At 44.7% G+C, this 23,668-nt stretch overlaps 1 protein-coding gene and 1 long non-coding RNA gene across 2 annotated transcripts in view; both read right to left on the bottom strand.

The window, feature by feature from the left end:
* CLSTN2 (calsyntenin 2) overlaps positions 1-23,668 on the bottom strand; it is a 713,200-nt gene that overhangs the window by 616,836 nt on the left and 72,696 nt on the right. The gene's annotated exons all lie outside the window — the stretch shown is intronic.
* LOC123377990 overlaps positions 1,385-23,668 on the bottom strand; it is an 84,584-nt gene continuing 62,300 nt past the window's right edge. The window contains exon 3 of the long non-coding RNA XR_006582415.1: positions 1,385-1,489. This is a non-coding gene — a long non-coding RNA (uncharacterized LOC123377990). The remainder of the gene's footprint in view (positions 1,490-23,668) is intronic.

Below are 23,668 nucleotides of genomic sequence, written 5' to 3'. Positions count from 1 at the left end.
TACTAAATGTATCTTAATTAAAACTATTTTAGATAGGTTTTTCCCCTCAAAAAGCATTTTATCAAAAAAATCCAATTTAAATAAAAAAAAAATCACTTTTTTTTATTTTAAAAAAATCATTGATTTTTATCCACCCTGCTAGACTGATTATCAAGGCTGCTGAGCATGTGTAACTCCCACAGACCTCAGTGGGATTTGTGGGGGCATAAGTACTTCTGAAAAGTCAGGCGCTTTATAGGGCTATAGTTTCAGTGTATGTGCAGACATTTATATAATACTTGTAAATAATTACAAAATATGTTAAAATATGATATGGCCATATATTATCCACAACACTAGAGCCTTCTAAGTAACGTGTTCAGAGAGTTACTTTAGGGTGCAAACTAGAAAGGCTCTGAGCACCTTTAACCCCACTGATGTCAATAGGACTCTAACGTGTTCAGTACGTCTCAATGTTCAAGCCCCTTCGTCATGGACCAGGTTCAGCACAGCCTTCCTTCTTCCTCCCAAGTCAGACACTTGTTTCTGTGCTCAATCTCTCCTGTACCACAGGCAAGCACAGGATTCTGGCAAGGCATGGGATTGGGATAAACAAAAGGGAGCAAAACTTAGAAGCCATGCTGCTAAGTGTAGAATATAAATTCAGGCTAGAAACTGACAGCAGATATGATGGAGAAAGAATGAATATATGAGGAGCTGAGTGAAAGGGATGAGCGGAGTGTTTTTTGCTGTTCTCCAACAACTGCCAAAACCCTCCCAATACACACTTCCTTGCCCATCATCCTGCATGAACCCCTCCAGTGTGCTTTTTTTCCCCACACTGAAAATCTGGACAACTTCACCCCCCCACACTACTTCCTTTCTTCTCCCTTTATCTAAGTCACAGACATGCTTCCTTCTTCTGTGTCCTACTCAAGTAGGATCTGGTTTCCTTGACCTCTCAGAAACTCCTTTTTATGGGAGAATTTGGGGAAGGTTGCACAACCCCGGTCCATGCTGCACCTGGAGAAATAGAAGAGTCTGTCTCTAAAGTAGTCAGCCAGCCACCTTTTTCAAGGCCTAAATACACTAACAAAATAAAACAACAATCAGTATGTTATATTACTCTTTCCAATTTTTGGTTTGTTTGTTCTGTGTATGAAGAAATATGATGCATCTTGAGTGTGTTGCCTGCAATTTGTAAACTATTGCTTGTTTTTTTAAGCAGTAGTAAAGATTATAAATACTATTATTTTACTACATTTCAGCATATCATGAACTGAGGCAAACACAGAAATATATACATATTCCCCATACAGCTATCAGAGCCATTTTTATTAGTAGTAAATGCTCAAACCTGTAATGCAACTCCTCAAAACTGGGCTTCTCAATAAATCCATATTTCATACTAAAAATGCGGGTTGCCTGTGCATTTAAGGTCTGACTCTCATCAGGCTGCAATATTGAGTTGTAAAATCTCCATCTGGATGAAGGTTGAATGTTGTGGTCACTGGGGCACAAAAATAAAAAAAAATGAACAGTTATCTTTAAAGAGTATTATTGCTTTCTTAATCCAAGTTTGGGCTAATAAATCCTTTTCTCATTTCAAATGTGGGCTGGATAAATAGTTTATGAAATACAGTAATATCTGCAACTGTTAGAATATGGTTTTTTTTCTTATTTGTAAAGCACAATTAAAAATATCTGCTTATATCCTTGAGAATCTTATTGGCATTTACTCCAACAGAGGAAAGGGAACCCAACATCATATGTTTCCATCATCCATGTAGTATAAATGGCCTTTTCAGTGTACTTTGAGTATAATAAATTAAATATACAGCAAAGGGGAAAAAAAAGCCACAAGGACTGTATTAGAGATACAACAAGGCACATACTAATTCATACAAAATTACTCTGGAGGTAAGTAGGGCTACACATCAACAGCAGGTCAATGGAAGATAAAGGTAGTGAGCACCTCTGGAAATCCAGACACTTATCCAGATGCCTATATGCTGTGTTAGTCATATTACCATAGCACCTGGTCACAGACTCCATTGTGCTAGGCGCCGTTCAAACACAGAACAAAAAAAAAGATAGTACCCTGCTCCAAAGAGATTGTAGCAATCTAAATTGCTTTAGGTATCTGGTTTAGGTGCCTGGATTTGAAAATTTGGGCCTGGTCTCATAAGTCTTAATAGAAATACAGAGGTAGACAAGCTATGCCATATACTGTAATGGTGTCTCAGTCAATGGAACTTTTCCATTACTAATAATGTTTTATTTCTTGCTTCTGTTTCTAATAATCAGAAGGAATTTCTGCTTTAGCACCATGTTTATTGACTCTTCTAACAATTTATTACTTAGGGGTGATCACCAGGGATCCTAGAAATCTATTTGCCACAGAAAATGCGGAATTTGCATTTTTTACAGAGCATTTTTAATTTTTATATTTTGTGAAAAAAATAAAGCATAAACTTTATATATGCTTTATTTATATACGTATAAATAAATGGTCAGTTCTCAGAATGGAGAGAGGTAAATAGTGGTGTCCCCCAGGGGTCTGTTCTGGGACTAGTCCTATTTAACATTCATAATTGATCTAGAAAAAGGGGTAAACAGTGAGGTGGCCAAAATTTCAGATGATACAAAATTACCATAGGCGGCAGGTTCGTATAATTTTTGGTGGGGCCCAAAATGGTGGCCCACCCCCCCTCCCCCCCGCTCTCACCCTGTAAGCTGATATAAAATGAAGCTACAATGCGTCAGCACCACAAGATTACAAGGGTCAATTAAAAGTGGAAAGTCAGAAGCAGCACTTGCCTGCTTCAATATACGGTATTAAATTTTGTTGCACCTGTTGTGACAAAGTGGGAATGTTCTTAATGTTTTCTCTGAATACTGTGTGGGTGCCTCAGTTTCCCCTGCAAAGTGCCAACTGACGGTGTTGGGGACAAAGAGATCAGGTGGCCTCCTTGTCCGGAAGAGACACAAAGGCCAGATGAGGGAGTGTCAGTTTGAAGCTGGCTGGGGAAATCGGGAGAGGCCCAGAACTTGGGTCTGGGCTCCCCACCCCCCAAGATGGACCTGACTGAGGGGTCCTGTTTTCTGTACCTACAAGCTCTGTTTTAGACTGTATCCCTGTCATCTAATAAACCTTCTGTTTTACTGTCTGGCTGAGAGTCACATCTGACTGCGGAGTTGGGGTGCAGGGACCTCTGGTTGCCCCAGGACCTTCCTGGGCAGACTCGCTGCGGAAAGTGCATGGTGTGGAAGGGCATGCTGAATGCTCCGAGGTCAGACCCAGGAAGGTGTAAGCTTCTTGCCCTGGAGACAGTATGCTCAGAGAGGAGGCTCCCCCAGAGTCCTGACTGGCTTTGTATGGAGTTGTTCCAAAGCATCCCAGCATCCCCTTCCACACAATGCGCTTCCCGGAAGTCTGCACAGGCACTGACACTCCCTCCTCTGGCCTTTGTCTCTTTTCCAGGCATTAGGAGGCCACCTGATCTCTTTGTTCTCCAACACCTTCAGTTGGCACCTTGCAGGAGAGTGGCCCAGGCCATCAGTTGCCTGGAGGCAGGGTGTCGGCCATTCTCTGTGCAGACAGCATCACACTGGCCCTCTAGGGCTTTACAACAATCACACCCCCTTATCCCACCATCTAGAGCCTTAAGAAATGCATTGGGGAAACTGAGGCACACATACAGTATTCAGAGAAAACACCTGTATATGACCAGTTACATACTTTGAAGGGTGTAAAATAATTAAATATTGTGCTAAATACAATGATACTCCAAACTGACCACCAAATTTAAGTTGCATGTTTTTCCCCTCAGGTGAGGGTTCTGGGGTGGGGCTGGGGATGAGGGGTTCACAGTGCAGGAGCGTGCTTGGTGCTGGGGGTGCAGGCTTTGGGGTGAGGCAGGGCTGAGGATGAGGAACTTGGGGTGCAGACAGGCTGCCCCAGGGCTAGGGCCAGAGAGGACTCCCCATCACCACCACTGGCAGCAGCAAGCTCCAGGGGAGGGACCCCTCCTGCCCCCCACGGCACACACACTCTGCACATGCTCCTAGGGCCCCTCTCAGGTCCAGAAAGCTCACTCCCCTGCCCTATGATGGGTACTGGGGGGGGGCACAGGTGGCCTTCCATGTTGCTGCCCCTCACCATAACTTCACTGTGGATGGGGCTGCCCCTTGACCAGCATGGGGCAGAAGTGGGGTAGGCAGGGTGGTGGCTGGCTATGGGACGGGGGAGCAGGGTGTCATAAAATTCACCCAAGCCCCAGCTGCCCAGGTCTAGGAAGCCTCCCTCTCTCATCCCTCCTGTGGCGGGTGGGTTGGTGGGTGCTGGGGGAGGGGGCATTGCCTTCACATGTGGCTTCCTGCCTCCCCTGTGCAGCCTGCTGTGCCTCACTGGGGGTAGGAGTAAGGGCTGGGACTGGGGCTGGGGCAGGGGGGGAATCATAGGGTCAAACACTCAAACATAATAAAAAATCATAGGGTCAAACACTCACGGAAGCCCCAACAGCTGCTAAGGTGAGTGATGTCTGTCTCCTGGCCCGTTTGTGTCTCCTCCAGGTAGGGGCAGGAGAGGGGAGGGGAGGGGAGGCCCCCTCCACTCCCCTCCCCCTCCTGAGTGCTTCAGCAGCAGTTAGCATTCCTCTTATGCTAATGCTGCAGCCCTTAGGCTACAGCAGCAGCAGCAAAGGAGAGAGAGACGCGCTGTGCGCTCTCTTTACATTCAGGCAGGGAAGCTCCGGGGAGGGGGGAAAATCTAGCTCCAAATATTGGTGGAGCAGAGCCCCTGATTATGAATATTCCTGGGGCTTTAGCTCCAAGAGCCCATATAAGTTGGCGCCCATGAAAATTACTAAAGATAGTTAAGACCCAGGCAGACTGCGAAGAGCTACAGAAGGATCTCTCAAAACTGGGTGACTGGGCAACAAAATAGCAGATGAAATTTAATGTTGATAAATGCAAAGTAATGCACATTGGAAAGCATAATCCCAACTATACATATAAAAATGATGGGGTCTAAATTAGCTGTTACCACTCAAGAAAGAGATCTTGGAGACATAGTGGATAGTTCTCTGAAAACATCCACTCAATTTGTAGCAGCAGTCAAAAAAGCTCACAGAATACTGGGAATAATTAAGAAAGGGATCGATAATAGGACAGAAAATATCATGTTGCCTCTATATAAATCCCTGTTACACCCACATCTTGAATACTGTGTGCAGATGTGGTCACCCCATCTCAAAAGAGATATATTGGAATTGGAAAAGGTTCAGAAAAGGGCAACAAAAGTGATTGGGGGTATGGAATGGCTTCCATATGAGGAGAGATTAATAAAACTGGGACTTTTCAGCTTGGAAAAGAGATGGCTAAGGGGAGATATGATTGAGATCTATAAAATCATGACTGGTATAGAGAAAGTAGATAAGGAAGTGTTTACTATTTCTCACAACACAAGAACTAGGGGTCATCAAATGAAATTGGCAGCAGGTTTAAAACAAATAAAAAGTAAGTATTTCTTTACACAATGCACAGTCAACCTGTGGAACTCCTTGCCAGAGGATGTTGCAAAGGCCAAGACCATAACAAGGTTCAAAAAAGAACTAGATAAATTCATGGAAGATAGCCATTGATGGACCTATTAGCCAGGATGGACAGGAATGGTGTCCCTAGCCTCTGTTTGCCAGTAGCTGGGAATGAGCAACAGGGGATGTTCATTCCCTCTGGGGCAACTGCCTACTGTTGGAAGATAGGATACTGGGCTATATGGACCTTTGGTCTGACCCAGTAGGGCCATTCTTATTTTCTTATGGTAGACCAATCAGCCACCCAGGGCTGACAGTGGTTGGGGCTTGGGCAGACAGCCTCTGGGCAGCTGGGGCTGGGGCAGCTGGTGTTTCAGTTAATATGGAGAGCCATATAATGGAGGCTCAGATAAATGGGGTTCTACTGTATATCAACAAAACATTATGTTAACTGATACTTATATATATTGTGGCTAGGGGACCTAAAGTTTGGCATTTCATTTTAAATTGCAGAAAAACTGCAGATTTTTATCTGAGAATTTTGGTTTATTTATCATGGAAAGACAGGATCCCCGGTGATCACTTATTTCCTAATAAAAACTCTTTCCATAATTGTTAATGATATTAGGAAACATTTCACCACGGATGAAAAAGCATAGTTACAGCATATCAGAAAAACCAAGTAGTCATAACTTTTTTGGATAGAATTGGGGCATAGGCACACTATTAGTGAGAATGTTTCTTGTTGTTGAGCACACATCAAGCTTTTATTAACTTTGTATGAAGCAGTCTCTTGCCAGTCTTTCAGGGGCCCAGTAGAACCAGCTAACAATCTTGTTCTGGAAGAGCTGGAGTTATTTTTTATGTTCACCCAAACAGGTTCCTAATTCTCTTTGGGTAGAATGATTTTTTAGTTCTTTCCCCATACCCCTTAATTAGCTTTAATACCTATGTTGGGTGAGAACTAGAAAGAGTGGAACAACCTGTATAAATTGCCTGAGGCTGTTATCTGAACTATGTTTTAGCAGAGAAATACAGGCCATTGTGTGAATGTAAGAGGTTGTAGTTATACTGTGTGGAGAAAGATCTTTGAAGGAGAAACTAAATACTTATAGACTAGATGAAGGAAGTGCACAGCCTGATTATAAACCAAACAAATCTTTAAAATGCATTTCTACTCTGAACAGTTACTGTTTACATTGCACCTTCCTACTCCCTGTGCATATTTAAAGTCATATCTGATATGCTATAGTGACAAAGATAGTTTACTTACTGTTTTTCACTCCTTTTATCAGTTTTGTAGTATCAACGTTGCTCTGGGACTTAGAGCAACACTTCCTTAGCTCTCGGCCCCTAACATCCCTACTCTACTTGCGCTACATTGGGTCCTGATGATGAAGATGTCACCATGGAAAAGAAGCCCTTGAAGAATTCCACCATGATGTCAACAATTTCCATCCCACCATCAACCTCAGCCTGGACCAATCCACACAAGCGGTCCCTTTCCTGGACACTACTGTGCTAATAAGTGATCGTCACATAAACACCACCCTATACCAGAAACCTACTGACCACTATACTTACCTGCATACCTCCAGCTTTCATCCAGGACACACCAAATGATCCATTGTCTACAACCAACCTCTAAGATACAACTGCATTTGCTCCAATCCCTGAGACAGACAAAAACCCACAAGATCTCTATCAAGCGTTCTTAAAACTACAATACCGACCTGCTGAAGTGAAGAAACAGATTGACAGAGCCAGAAGAGTACCCAGAAGTCACCTACTACAGGACAGGGCCAACAAAGAAAACAGAACACCACTAGCCATCACCTTCAACCCCCAACTAAAACCTCTCCAGCACATCAAAGATCTACAACCTATCCTGAAAGACGATCCCTCACTCTCACAGATCTTGGGAGACAGACCAGTCCTCGCTTACAGACAGCCCCCCAACCTGAAGCAAATACTCACCAGCAACCACACACCACACAACAAAAACACTAACATAGGAATCTATCCTTACAACAAAGCCCGATGCCAACTCTGTCCACATATCTATTCAAGTGACACCATCATAGGACCTAATCACATCAGCCACGCCATCAGGGGCTCATTCATCTGCACATCTACCAATGTGATATATGCCCCTCTGCCATGTACGTTGGCCAAACTGGACAGTCTCTACGCAAAAGAATAAATGGACACAAATCTGACATCAGGAATCATAACATTCAAAAACCAGTAGGAGAACACTTCAACCTCTCCGGTCACTCAGTAACAGACTTAAAGGTGGCAATTTTGCAACAGAAAAGCTTCAAAAACAGACTCCAACAAGAAACTGCTGAACTGGAATTAATTTGCAAACTAGATACCATTAACTTGGGCTTGAATAGAGACTGGGAGTGGCTGGGTCATTAAACACATTGAATCTATTTCCCCATGTTAAGTATCCTCACAGCTTCTTGTCAACTGTCTGAAATGGGCCATCTTAATTATCACTACAAAAGTTTTTTTTTCCCCTACTGCTCATAATAGCTCATCTTAATTAATTAGCCTTTTACAGTTGGTATGGCAACTTCCACCTTTTCATGTTCTCTGTATGTATATATATATAATATATATATATATATATATATATATATATATATATATATATATATATATATATATATATATATATCTTCTTACCATTGCATGCCATTCTATGCATCTGATGAAGTGGGCTGTAGCCCACAAAAGCTTATGCTCAAATAAATGTGTTAGTCTCTAAGGGTACGTCTACACTACAAGACTATTTCGAATCAACTTAATTCGAATTTGTGGAATCGACCTTATGAAGTCGAAGTTGTGTATCCACACTAAATACACTAGTTCGACTGTGTGAGTCCACAGTAACGGGGCCAGTGTCGACTTTGGAAGCGGTGCACTGTGGGAAGCTATCCCACAGTTCCCACACTCCCCGCTGCCCATTGGAATCCTGGGATTTCCCCCCCAATGCATGCTGGGGGGAAAAATGTGTCGAGGGTGGTTTTGGGTAACTGTCATCATTGAACCGTCAATCACGCCCTCCCTCCCTTCCTCCCTCCCTGAAAGTGCCTGCGGGCAATCTGTTCGTGCACTTTTCTGCTCAGCGACAGCGCGGGCGCCACAGCACTTTGAGCACGGATCCCGCTGCAGTTATGGCCGTTGTCAACTCCTCGCACCTTATCGTCCACCTCTTCCACAGTCAGCTGCTGAGAAATAGGGCTACTTTTCAATGGTGCTGCGAGCACTGGTGGACCATGGGGGACGTTTTACCAACATCAATGTCGGGTGGCCAGGCAAAGTTCATGACGTGCGTGTTTTCAGGAACTCTGGTCTGTTTAGACGCCTGCAGAAAGGTAGTTTCTTCCCGGACCACAAAATAAGTCTTGGGGATGTGCAGATGCCTATAGTGATCGTCGGGGACCCAGCCTACCCGCTAATGCCCTGGCTCGTGAAGCTCTGTGCAGGCGCCTTTCACAGCGATAAGGAACTCTTCAAGTACCAGCGAGCAGCAAGCAGCGTGACCTGTGACTGTTCAGTTTCTTTACAGAGAAGCTGAAGCTGCCCCTGTTTCTTTACCAAGTGACTGTTGACTAGCATCTGCAGTTACATACCCCGCCCACCCCGCTTCCCCAACTTCCAACACACGTTTAAAAATAAAATACATGTTCCACTGTAACTTTACAAAGGTTTCTTTATTGATGACTTTGTGTTACAGGGTTGAAACTGGGACACGGACTGTGCTGGGTAGGGTGTGCAGTGATGTAAAGACCGCCTGTAAACTCGAGGAATGACAGGCTCCTGCTCCCAGAGCGGTCTGCAGTGCCGGACTGGATGTTTCAACGGAGCCTGCCATCCCTCCTTTTTGGGACTCTGTGTGCGTGGGCTATGTGGCCTTTTGGCGGGGGAGGACGGATACAGATTCCTCTGCTGCGTGGCTCTGTGGTCCAGGACAGGGACCGTTGCATGAGATCTGTAACCCCCCTCCCCCGCTACAAAGTCACGTACCCCCCCACCCACACAGAACCTGCAAACCACCTCCCATACCGACCAGGGTGTGTACTGACTGCAGTGTGTGTGTGACCTGCTGCTGATCCTGCCCCCATGTCTGTACCCTGGTAAAGGTGATTGTCCTGTCAAATTACCAACCCCCTTCCCCCCCTTCAAACACAGTCTCCTCTAAAAGAACATGACGGAAACAGTAATTAACAGAAAAGTATTTTTTATTATCAACTAGACAGTTAGGGGATGAAACTGGGATGGGGGCTTGGGTGAGGCGGGAAGGAAAGGACTTTTCAAAATGTAGGGTATGAGAGCTTTTGGGTACTTGAGCACTCTGCTGGGGTGCAGTGACAGTTTACACGGCCTCTGGCGCCCCTCCTTCTGGTTATTTTGGGTGAGGGGGGTATGGGACTTTGTGGCGGGGGAGGGCGGTTGCAGATACACTGCAGGGGGGCTCTGTCCTCCTGCCGGAGGTCCTGCAGAACATGCACAAGGCGCAGGAGCATGTCCGTTTGCTCTCTCATTAGTCCAAGCAGCGTTTGAGTCGCCTGCTTGTTTTCCTCACGCCACCTCTCCTCCCGTTCGCTGAGTGAGCGCTGGTACAGAGAGAGGGTCTCCCTCCACTGGCTCTGCTGGTCCGCGTCGTCTCGGGAGCACCCCATAAGTTCAGCGAACATCTCGACCCGTGTCTTTTTATTTCGCCGCCTAATCTTTGCCAGCCTCTGTGAGGGGGATGCTGTGGCGGGTCTGGAGACAGTCCAAGCTGTGTGATGGGAAAAAGGGAGTGAATTCCTTGCCAAGATAAATTTTTGCGAAGAATGAACACAGTCTAATCTGTCTCTGTGAATTCTGGGTTGAGATCCCAGTGCCTGATGGGGCAAAAACCATTTTCGCGGGTGGTTCTGGGTAAATGTCGTTAGTCATCCCTTCCTCCGGGAAAGCTACAGCAGACAATCATTTCAAGCCCATTTTCCCTGGATTGCCCTGGCAGACGCCACAGCGTGGAAACCATGGAGCCTGTTTTGCCTTTTGTGCCTGTCACCGTATGTGTACTAGATGCCGCTGACAGAGGCGGTTCAGCAGCGCTACACAGCAGCATGCTTTTGCATGACAGCAGAGATGGTTACCAGCCATATTGTACCATCTACCACACCATAAATTGGTAATAAGATGGGCATGGTTAGCAGTCCTTTTGCACTGCACCATTTGCTGCTGTCATAAGTGCCCCTGGCTGCTCTTAGCCAGGGGCGCAAAAGCCAAAATTGGGAATGACTCCCTGAGTCAATCCCTCCTTTTTGGTATCTAAAAATAGAATCAGTCCTGCCTAGAATATGGGCAAGTGTACTAGAGAACCACTGTATCAGAGAACCAGAGAGCACAGCTGCTCTGTGTCAGATCCTGCATAGATTATGAGTTGTATGCTATTCACAGGGGATGCTCCTGCAACAACCCCACCTGTTCATTCCATTCTTCCCCAGCCTTCCTGGGCTACCATAGCATTGTCCCCCCACTTGTGTGATGAAGTAATAAAGAATGCAGGAATAAGACACAGTGACTTGTTAGTGAGAAATGAGTGGAAGGCAGCCTCCAGTTGCTATGATAGTCCAGATAGGACATTAAGGAGTGTGGAGGAGAGGAGCCCAGCATCCTGCTGCTAGTCCAGGGGCAATTGAATCTTTTCTTTACACATGAAGGGTTGGGGGCTGATGAAGCTCAGCCCCCTGTTGCGATGATGACGATGGTTATCAGCCATATTGTACCATCTACCAGGAAAAATTAGGGCCAGGCGCCCTTGATCGACCTAACGGATGGTAGTCTGCATGGTTACCAGTCCTTTTGCACTGCCCCATGTGCCAATAGGCTGATGATGAGGACGGGTACCAGTCATTTTGTACCATCAGCCACCCATGGCGGGGGGGGGAGCAAGGATGTTGGTGTTCAGTGCTGCACCATCGCGTCTATCTGCAGCATTCAGTAAAGATAGGGTGACATGTAAAAGAGTCAAGAGAGGATTGTTTTCCCTTTCACTTCTGGGGGTGGTTGGGGGGCTGCGTAAATTGCCGAGCTATGCCCTGACCCACCGCGGACACTGTTTTTGACCCTAGAAGCATTTGGAGCTCAGCCAAGAATGCAAATCCTTTTCGGAGACTGCAGGAACTGTGGGATACCTTGCGTCCTCAGTCCCCCCTCCCTCCATGAGCGTCCATTTGATTTTTTAAAAAATACTTTGGACCAGGCGTAACAGTACAGTAATTCCCCTAATTACATGCAGGAGTCTCCGAGCGAGATCACCCTGAGGACGGTCACTGAAGGAGATAGAGACCGCATGCTGCGTGAAAGCCAGCACAAACCAGGGCCCTACGCAGCAGTGCTCGGGGAGGCAATGCTCCCTGAGTACCTCATGAAAGCCTGGCGCGGAAAAGTGTGCTACCACGGAGCACCCAATAAGGCAGCTCTCCCCAGGAACCTCCTGCGGAGGCTTTTCGGTTACCTCCAAGAGAGCTTCGTGGAGATCTCCCAGGAGGATTACTGTTCTATCCCCATATATAGAGAGACCTCCTTTTCACATACTTCAGATTCCTGTTATATTAAGAATAAAAGTTTACATGGTTAAAGCACTTACCGACTGCTCCTTCCCCTGATTCAGGATCCGGGTTAATGGCCGGGGAGGGTTGGTAGGGGATCTCCGTGACGGTAATGAAGAGATCCTGGCTGTCGGGGAAACCAGCGTTGTAAGCGCTGTCACCTGCCTCGTCCTCCAGAAACTCTTCTTCATCTTCCCCGTCCGCGAACATCGCCGAGGAACTGTCCGTCGACACTGTCCCATCGTCAGAGTCCATGGTCACTGGTGGGGCAGTGGTGGCAGGCTCCGTAGCGTCCATTTGCCGCTTTGTTTTTTTGGTAGCCTTGTCTGGGGTCCTTGATTTTCACGCGGCACTGCGTTGCATCCCGGCTGTATCCTCTGTCTCTCATGGCTTTGGAGACCTTCTCGTAGGTCTTTGCATTCCGTTATTTGGAGCGCAGCTCCGAAAGCACAGACTCCTCGCCCCTCACTCCGATCAGATCCAAGAGTTCCCGGTCAGTCTATGCTGGGTCCCTCTTTCTATTCAGAGATTACATGAACTCCTCTGCTGGAGAGCTCTGCATCGCTGCCGGTGCTGCTGAGCTCGCCCCGATGTCCAACCACGAAATGAGATTCTAACTGTCCAGACAGGAAAAGGAATTCAAATTTTCCCGGGACTTTTCCTGTGTGGCTGGTCAGAGCATCCGAGCTCGGACTGCTGTCCAGAGCGTCAACAGAGTGGTGCAGTGTGGGATAGCTCCCGGAGCTAGTAAGTTCGATTTGCATCCACACCTAGCCTAATTCGAGATAGCCATGTCGAATTTAGCGCTACTCCCCTCGTCGGGGTGGAGTACCGAATTCGAACTAAAGAGCCCTCTAGGTCAAACTAAATGGCTTCCTGGTGTGGACGGGTGCATGGTTAATTCGAATTAACGCTGCTAAATTCGAATTAAAGTCCTAGTGTAGACCAGGCCTAAGGTGCCACTAGTATTCCTGTTCTTTTTGCTGGATTCCATTCTGCCTCATGTGCAGACAGACTTGTTAGCCAAGATCCAATCACAGGGCCAAATTCTGTTCTTATTTTATACCTATTCAAACCTAATGAAAATGCAGTTGCACAGGTACACACTGAAGGCAGAATATTTGAAGGCAACAGGACAGAACAGGTCAGAGTATGACTTGTGAAGTCTTTACTATCTGTCATTATAGTGATGATGAGCAAGCTAGGAAGAATACAGTGTCATATCCATATATCTCAGGTTGAGTTTGTCAGGTTGACAGAAAAAACAATTTTTTTACTTGTAAGTTGAGAAAATTTGTTCTGGAAATTACTGAGAATGCAATATACCTTGTTTTAGAGTCATTTCAAGAGTAGCACTTTAAAAATCAGCTGATGCTTTTATACTCACATTGCTGACTTCAAGTATTCGGTCCCTCTAAAATACCAGTGTATTTCAAGGAATGATTTTGGAAAATCTGATTGAATATGTGAATTAGAGTGAGAAGACGCGTGAGCCACCAGAGCTGAAATTTTCCTTGCAGATAAAAGGCATCTGATTCAAGCAGGACAGACCATCAGGATAACAAAATAGGGCATAACTATCATGAGCCACGAAGAAGTGTAATTATTCTCCAAAGGCAAGAACCAGGTCAGGATGTATAGGAGGAAAAGAGCTTGACAAGAGAGAAGCAAGTTCAAGAGTACTAGCCCTCCAGAAAGCCAACCTCTCCTTAATGTTTTTGATGAAATCTGAGATTATTGTTCCACATGAAATCCATTATTTTATTTAGACTCTTGAAGAAGCTGGCAGGGTCCCTGTCTCTCTCACACACATTCACAGTGAGAATTTTTTTTTAATTTTATTTTGCTGTTCCTGTTATATAAGGATTTGTGGCTCTTCTCCCTTTGAAAAGAAGTTTCATGTACCTCTCTGAAAAATGTTCATGATTTCATGTGCATCTGGGATGTACAGGCTCAAAATACAAAAGAAAAACTTGGTTAGGAGGGCACTTGCTTGAGATGGCAACTTTATCTCTCATATCTGAGTTGTCAGCTGCAATATCTACTTCCACCAGAACCCCTATCTTGCTATCTAAATTTAAGAGTCATCTGGAGGTGTCAGATTCATAGACTTTAAGGTCAGAGGGAACCATTATGATCATCTAGTCTGACCTCCTGCACAATGCAGGCCACAGAATCTCACCCATCCACTTCTATAACAAACCCCTAACGACCTGTACAGGAGATGGCCAACTAACTTCTGATTTCCTCAATGCCCATACACTAATCCTCATCAAGTAAAGGTGCCCATATAATTAAACCATAACTTTTCTATGGATCCTGCTGGGAAAAATAGAAATGCCAAATGACCCAAGCTCAACTCTCCAAAGAAAAGCAAGGCTGAGGAAACCCAGATGTCTCTCACACAGGACTTTGTAGCTATGAAGGGCTTTCTAACTGAAGGAGGTTAAAATGGAGAATGCTTCCTTAAATAAAAGACAGGTTTCAGAGTAGCAGCCGTGTTAGTCTGTATCCGCAAAAAAAACAGGAGTACTTGTGGCACCTTAAAGACTAACAAATTTATTTTAGCATGAGCTTTCGTGAGCTAAAGCTCACTTCTTCGGATGCATAGAATGGAACACACAGACAGGAGATATTTATACATACAGAGAACATGAAAAGGTGGAAGCATGCATACCAACAGGCAGAGTCTAATCAATTGAGATGAGCTATCGTTAGCAGGAGGAAAAAAAACCTTTTGAAGTGATAATTAAGATGGCCCATAGAAGGTGTGAGGAGAACTTAACATAGGGAAATAGATTCAATTGGCGTAATGACCCAACCATTCCCAGTCTTTGTTTAGACCACAGTTAATAGTATCTAGTTTGCATATTAATTCAAGTTCAGCAGTCTCTCTTTGGAGTCTGTTTTTGAAGTTTTTTTGTTGCAAAATTGCCACCTTCAAGTCTGTCACTGAGTGGTTAGAAAGGTTGAAGTGTTCTCCCACTGATAAAATAAAAGAGATTACCTCACCCACCTTGTGACTCTAATATCCTGAGACTGGCAGGGTTACAACGACACTCCATAAGGCAAAGACTAAAGTAGTCTTGAGGAGAAACAAAAAGGAACAGATCACACAGGAATAATTTGTAGTAATTTGTAGGGTCCCTGAATTACTGGAAGGAAAGAACCATGATTAGCCTTCTCCAGAACACACTCTCTGGGGTCCTGGGATTGGGTCTGGTTTGCCTCCCTCGAAACTGAAAGGGCTCATCAAGTAGCAGGAGCCAAAATCATTTATGTCACTTCATGTTTACCTTTCTTCATTAGTCTGTGAGTATGGATATGTATATTCAATATTAGTATTTATATACTACTATATATTTATGCATTCATAACTATGAAGCAATAGATTTAATTCATTTATATACCTTTGCACATGTAGGTATTTTGGTAAATATAGGTATATTTCTGGCAAATTCCTAATTAATTCATATTGTGCGTGGGGGGGGAGAGGGGGGAATGAAGATGAAGGCACACCATCTGGGATTGAAACATGCCCAAACTGGAAGTTTGGGAAATGACGGGTAAGGTGGGTGATATATGGGAGCAGTGGGAGGTTGTTTCTTTGTTTGATGGGCAGGAGATCATTTTATTTTCTATGGAGCAGTGGTGCAAGAACGGTGGTACAGTACACCATACCAGTAAGCTATGTATAGCTGGTACAGCATACCGGAAAGACAGAAGAGCCCGCCCTCATCCCCATCCCCATCCCCATTCCATGGAGCTGTTTCTCCTCCATCTGTACAGCAGCCCCGCCGGATAGGATGACCCGATGTCCCGATTTTGGGGTCTTTTTCTTATATAGGCTCCTATTACTCCCCACCCTCTGTCCCAGTTTTTCACATTTGCTGTCTGGTCACCCTACCGCTTGGGGGGGGGCTTGGGGGCAGGGCTGGGGGCGATGCAGCGAGGAAAGGAGCAGAACGCGCGCAGCTCCTCCGGCACAGCTTCTGTACTGCCCCCAGCCTTGTCCTCTAGTGGGGCTCCTGTACAGATTCCAGGCAGGAGGACTAAGGAGACGGGGCTGTGTGGAAGGGCTGGGGGCGGCCCTGATCTCCTGGGAACTGCACCAGTGAAAGGAGCAGAACATGGGGCTGCCCGGCGGCCCCACACTAGCATCTCCTCCGGCACTGCTGTACTGCCCCCCGCCAGTGGTGTATTATCGCCCAGGCCTAGGGCAGCAAATTTATAATGGCAGCTGAGTGGAGAGAGCGGCGGCTGGTGGCCAAGCACCCAGTTCTGAAGACAGTGCCCCGCCAGCAGCAGCGCAGAAGTAAGGGTGGCAATACCATACCATGTCACCCTTACTTCTGTGCTGCTGCCTTCAGAGCTGGGTGGTTCAAGAGTGGTGACTGCTGACTGAGGGCCTACCTGTGCAGGCAGCAGCGCAGAAGTAAAGGCGGCAATACCACATCATGCCATCCTTACTTCTGCACTGCTGCTGGCAGCAACTCTGCCTTCAGCTCTGGGCTGCTGCTCTCCAGCTGACCTGCTCTGAAGGCAGAACCATCACCAGCAGCAGCGCAGAAACAAGGGTAGCAGTACCGCATCCCCTCCAAACAATAATCTTGTGAGCCCCCCCCAACTCCGTTTTGGGTCAGGATCCCTTAATTACAACACTGTGAAACTGCAGATTTAAATAGCTGAAATCATGACATTTAGGATTTTTAATTTCACAGTCATATGATTTTGACCAAAATGGACCGTGAATTTGATAGGGCTCTACTAAGCCATCAGGCACAAACAACTGATGTTCCACCTGTTATCCTATCATTAGATGCTGAAAAGGCCTTCAAATTGAGTGGAATGGCTTCAAGCAATCCTGGGAAAATTAGGATTTGGAACTAAATTTCTGACTTCAATTTATATTATTTACAAATCACTTCTTGCTTCTGTTCTGACTAATGGTATTTTCTCCCCTACTTTTCAGTTAAATCAAGGAATGCATTGGGTACCCTGTATCCCCTCTACTATTTGCTATAGACATGGAACTGCTAGCAGCATACATCGGACAGACATCCTCCATTGAAGGAATTATTATCTGGAATAATGAGCACAAGATTAGTTTATATGCAGATGACATTCTGTTCATTCTAAAAAAATCCCTTATTTTTTAATACACCACCACTATCTGCAGTAAACCACTTATATAAAAACATAAGAATGGCCATACTGGGTCACACCAAAAGTCCATCTAGCCCAGTATCCGGTCTTCTGACAGTGGCCAATGCCAGATGCTTCAGAGGGAATGAACAGAACAGATTATCAACAAGTGATCCATCCCCTGTTGCCCATTCCCAGCTTTGGTGAGATAAGAAGATTTTGGATAAATTTGAACAAGTCTCTGTGACACACTAGCATACAATCTAGACTAATGAGCAGCTGTATCTACCCTGCCCTGCAATCTTGGGTGTCATACAATGCTTTGCTGAAGGAGTTCTCACCTAGAGCACTCACAAAGAGCCTTCCAGCATGCAAGCCACCCTGAGTGTTTGTGTATAACTGCAACCTGCCAGCCATACTTGGGTTATATTCTGGCTCTCACCAGACTTGGTTGTATTGCAGGGTGACCCCAAAACACCCCCAGTCCTAGATTCTCCCCCAGAAATGTATGTGCTGTACTGCCCATCCCCCTCCTGGACAATACAAGCTATATTAGGTCAGTTTTTTCTTTAAAAGTAACAGTATGCATACAACTTGCCACCACAAATGGAGTTTCCCAGACATGTCAATTTAAATACACTGTTTTAGGTGAACAATAAAATAAATTTATTAACTACAAAGAGATATTTCAAGTGAGTACAAGTAATGAGGCATAATTCAGAAATGGTTACAAGAAAAATAAATGATTAAACGCTACTGGTGCCTAACTTAACAAATTATGTTAAATTCAAAGCAAAGCAGTCTGACTGACTAAACTTCTGAGGTCAGGACCTCTCCCCCAGTCCAATGGCTGCTTCCTTCAGATGCAGTGAATTGGTAGGCAGCGACAGAGAGAGAAGGCTGCCTTGAGGTGTTTGTCCCTCCTTTTTATAGTCTCAGTCCCCATCTTGAAAAGCATTTCCAGCTGGGTACCAGGAGACAAAAAGTCTATGTGAAAGGATGTTCCCTGCTGCTTTTTCCTTACCTGTTTGAGCTTCTTTTGTTTCCCTTCCTGCTTGATGCCTTAAGCAGAGCACACATTCCTTTGTTTAAGACAGACCTGTTTGCCAACCTCAGTTTGGAATATGTGTTAACTCTATATGTGGACTCTTCACCTACAATGTCTCCACACATATTTTATCAGGATGACACTGATCAGCAAATTAGGATTTTTAAAATGATACCCTTACAAGGCAGAATTTGAACAAAGATTATTACAATAATGTGTAGGGTGTGAAGGCAGGGGTATGTTCTGTCAAAGTCTCAAGTGATGGTTGTTTCTTATAGACCAAATCCATCATAAATACAATCATTCAATCAAAAAGATAATCTGTTTAGACATCAGGATATGCTCTGATTTATTAAAGATAGTGTGCCGTTGCACCCCATGCTTTATGGGAATATGCTTATGAACATATATATGACATAACTGGAATATGTGTTATGCTACATATGCCATATAACATCTATGTAAAGGTTATGATCTACTAAATATATCCATCTAATTTGTATGCATGTATCATTGTTTTATTCGAAGTTATTAATATTGGCTGTATACTTGTTTGATTTTAAGTAACCTTAGTAAGGCATTTGGTCAGCTTCTTAGAAAGGAATGTGCGGGGCTGGAGCACCCACAGAGAAAAATTGGCGGGTGCTCTGTACCCACCGGTAGCTCCCCGCCCTGCCCCCTCAATTCAGCTCACCTCCACCTCCACTCAGCCTCCTTCCCTGAGCATGTCGCGTCCCGCTTCTCCCAGTGCCTGAATTATGCCTCATTACTTGTACTACCATGAAATGGGGGAGGAGCGGGAACACGGCATGCTCAGGGGAGGAGGTGGGGATTTGGGGAAAGGGTCCAATAGGGGCAAGGAGGGGGTGGAGATGGGGCAGGGACTTTGGGGGAGGGGTTGGAATGGGGGTGGAGCAGCGGTGGAGTCAGGGCGGGGCCAGGGGCTGGATGCTTGAGCACCCATCAGCACTGGGAAAAGTTGGTGCCTATGGATCTTAGAAGGCTCCAATCCACATAAGCAGTCTTCCTGGAGACATTCAATATAGCATGTGGGCAATGGCTGCTGCCTGTAAAAACTGAATCATGCATGAACATGTATGGACTTTGGAGCTGGACTTTGCATAGGAGAGATGAGGAGGTCTCTACTCACAAGAGAAAGTCCATTCAAGCCATGGGAGACCCCTCCATTTGGTCTTCAGCTGGCTCAAGAAATAGCCATTCCATCCCCAAAGGATACCTGAAGGAAACTGGAACAAAGGACAGTAACCACGGGGGGCGGGGAGGTGAGTGAGTACTGGACCCAGACTAGGAGACTAGTCTGTAAAAGGAAGCTTACTGGACCACCTCTGAGGGTGAGGTTTTATCTGTATTTAATTTTCTTACTGCATTATACAGACTTGCATGTTTTATTTTATTTTGCTTGGTAATTCACTTTGTTCTGTTGTTACTACTTGGAACCACTTAAATCAGACATGGGAAAACTATGGCCCATGGGCCACATCCGGCCTGTGGGACCATCCTGCCCAGCCCTTGAGCTCCCGGCTGGGGAGGCTAGCCCCTGGCCCCTCCCCTGCTGTCTCCCCCTTCCTTGCAGCCATGCCACCGTGTGGCAGCGTGTCTGGCTCCAGCCGGGCGGTGTGGCTGCCAGACATGTCACTCTGAGCGGCACGGTAAGGGGGCAGGGAACGGGGGGGTTGGATAAGAGGCAGAGAGTCCCAGGGGGCAGTCAGGGGATGGGGAACAGAGGGGAGTTGGATAGGGGGCAAGGGTCGGGGGGGGTGTGTGGATAGGTGTTGGGGCAGTAAGGGAGTAGAGGCGGGTTGATAGGGGTGGGGTTCTGAGGGGGTTGGATAAGGGGCAAGGGTCCCAGGAGGGGGCAGTTGGGGACAAGGAGAAAGGGGGATTGAATGGGTCAGAGGTTCTGAGGGGGGGCAGTCAGGAGGCAGGGGCCAGGCTGCTTGGAACACTTCTTAAAACCGCTTTCAGTTAAGCCTGCAGTTTGTGGGACATGGTTCAGACCTGGGTCTGTGTTTGTGGACGGCAAGCGTGTCTGGAACAACTAGGCAGGGCTCTGGAGTCCCAAGCTGGCAGGGAAAGCAGGGGCAGAAATAGTCTTGGCACATCAGTTGGCAGCCTCAAAGGGGTTTCTGTGATTCAACCTGTAACATAGTATCTGCAAACATGGAGGTCATACTCAGAGAAATGACAAAAGACATGGAGAAAGGCAGTCCCTACCAACATCTTATTTTGGAAAGGTAAAGGCTATTAATGAATGTTGGACCAAGATTACTGTATATGTTTAGCTTTATTTCACTTAGATTTCCTCCTTCAACATTCAGAAGAATAAATAGAATTCTTCAAGATCTACCCTGTTCGAGTAATGCCAAGAAATGGATACCGGAAGAGTCATTTTATGAAAATGGAAATCTGCTATTTCCCCTCCGCCCAATCTTCCTTGACTGGTTAACTGAACTAACCAACATTAATATCAGTTTTTCCATGAAGGCAATCTATCCACAAGTTCCTATTTGAAGACATGTAGTTTGCAATGCCCTCATGAAAGACCAACTCCAGGTAGACTGGGCTTCTGACACTTCTCTCTCTCTATTTTTTTTTCTTTTTTCTTTTTAAGCAGAGAAGAGTAGATTGTTAGGGAATTATTTATCTTATAACACATAGAAGTATTTAACTATGAATATATCATACAATGTTATTGTTAAACCATATTCCTGCTCTGTTTTCTGTTATTTTATGTGAATATGGCTAGATGGATGGATATGTTAAAACTTTTGAAATTTAAAAGAAAAAAAAAAGAAAAAAAAGAAGAGCTATAGCCTGGACCTATTTCCAAAAGGAAATAAATAAAAATGGCATTCCGAGAGCTCACAGGGATTCGTGTCACCTCCTTGAAGCAGATAAGATGGCAGCCAAGCACTTACAGCAGAGAAAGAATAGGTTTCTTTTTCCTGATCCAAAGTGGATACAAAAGAGCTCTAAGGCACTCAGGACAGAACTCCATTCCAGGCTGCTAACTATAACAAATGGACATGGTTAACCTAGATGAGAGGGTCAGCACCACTGGAACTGGAGTAGGCCAGAATGCAGATGAGATATGGAATCTGCAGGCAAGAATTAAGTTTGAAGAAACAGAAGCAAGGTAGGATCTTTAAAGTTAATATGGAGAACTGTGAAAGCAGGAATAAAGGTGAGAATAACATGACACTGAGAACTTGGAGAAAGATAATTTGACTATTAGCACAGAATATCATTAAGGTGATTTTAAATCTGAAGATAGCAGATGAGGTACTTGTAGACAGGAATGTCAAAGCCCTCACACACACACACACACACACACACACCTCCCTCCCTTTTCCCCACCCCCAAGAAAATCACTTTAGGTATATAACTAAAATCACACTATTGCCACCAACATTAGCACCTGATAAAAAAAGCTAGAGAGCAAAAGATCTGCTACCAGGGTTTATAAGCTACAACCCTGAGGTTGTGCAGAAAAGTGGGAGAGGTAACCTAAGACCTAAGAAAAAGCAAAATGATACAGATTTGGCTTCCTATTTAAATGTATATACTTCTACCTCAATAAAACTTTTGTTACTAAGAGTCTGAAATAAAGGAAAAAAGTTCTTAAAATCCCTGGGGCTGTTTCTGGAAAGACAAATTGAGTGTCAGTGGGACAATACAGAGGAGAAGCAAAAGACAAAAAAAAATACATGGAAGGCTGCCAAGAAAAGGAAGCACAAAGAACTTTAGTGTCACTTTAGAACACTGAAAGGAATGGAGGATTTGAAATGGGTTGACTGCAATCACTGGGCATATGAATCACATGAACCTTAATTGTTCAAATCAAGGGACAATTAAAATATTAATATAAAGGTAAGAGATTATCTATTGTAAACAACCATGAATCAACTAAATGTTAGACAGTAAAGCTGGGGGGGGGGAGGAAGAGAGAGAATAGGAAAGCATATAGGAGAGCACCCTCCTAAAATGGGGGGAGGCAAGGTGCAATTAACCCGTTTAGTTGGATAGGGTACCTCTGGGGAACAGTAAAATCCCTCACTTCTGGTCCACAGAAAGATAACAGACCTGCCTTTAATGGCTGTGGGTTCAGTGTCCCTAGTAGTGGTTAATGCTTTCCATGACCCGTGGCACTCAGACAGATGGGTGAGTATATCCCCTCATAAAAATGCTGTCTGGGAAGCTGGAAGATGAAGAAGGGGTGTTTCTTTTTTCATATTGTTGTATTGGTTCAGGATGAATCAGAATTTAAAACAAGCTTGGTATTGAGCAATACACCAGAATTGAAAACAGCAAGTAATATAAAAACTAGTTGTGTCAAGAAAACAAATTATAGTCTGTAAGATTTCTTATGTCTAGCATTCACTAACAAAATAAGACAGTGTCTCCCATTCATGGATGTTATATGGCAAATGTCTTGATTGTTTAAACAAAATAGTAGCAATATAAAAACTGAATAGTTAATTCAATTATAGTTAATAATGTAAAATGACAGAAGGCCTTACATGCAATTAAGAAAATGCAATGACATATTATCCTCTTGTAAAAAATGTTAGAAAAGAAAAGAGCTGTTGGTACACTTTTCCCCCCCACACACACACATAGGAGTTTAAATAAAAGAGCAATGAAAAGACAAGGAAGGCCCCTGAATGCTTTTAAAAAGAACCTTAGTGGCAAAACTGTTTGCCGTATTATCCATACATGGTTGTAACCCAGTGTAGAAAAAAAATTCTCCTACAGCTTCTTCTCGATTTGATGAACTTGTTATACTTCAAAAGCAGCAAAGAGTCTTGTGGCACCTTATAGACTAACAGACGTTTGGGAGCATGAGCTTTCGTGGGTGAATACCCACTTCGTCGGATGCATCCGACGAAGTGGGTATTCACCCACAAAAGCTCATGCTCCCAAACGTCTGTTAGTCTATAAGGTGCCTGTCATAAACAGTTAGTTAAGGGTTAAGGTCTCTTTTACCTGTAAAGGGTTAACAAGCAGTACCTGAGGAACACCTGACCAGAGGACCAATCAGGGACAAGATAATTTCAAATCTCTGTGGAGGGAAGTTTTTTTTCTGTGTTCTTTGTTTTGAGTTGAGTCTCTCTTGGGAGTTAAGGGAGTCCAGACATCTTAATCAAGTCCTCCCAGGTTTCTGCAGTACTTTTCATCTATTCAGTCTAGTGAGTATTAGAAAGGCGTACTAGTATTATAAGTTTATTTCTACATTTTGCAATTGTGTGTTTTGCTGAAGGAATCTCTTTATTTCTATTGCTGTTACTTTGCTTTTACTGAGAAAGAAAGGGGGATGGGGA

The sequence above is a fragment of the Mauremys mutica genome, chromosome 9, assembly GCF_020497125.1.
Source record: "Mauremys mutica isolate MM-2020 ecotype Southern chromosome 9, ASM2049712v1, whole genome shotgun sequence".
In the NCBI taxonomy this organism is placed as follows: domain Eukaryota; kingdom Metazoa; phylum Chordata; order Testudines; family Geoemydidae; genus Mauremys; species Mauremys mutica.
The sequence above is the reverse complement of the archived record's forward strand: the minus strand, read 5'-3'. Positions and strand labels throughout refer to the sequence as shown.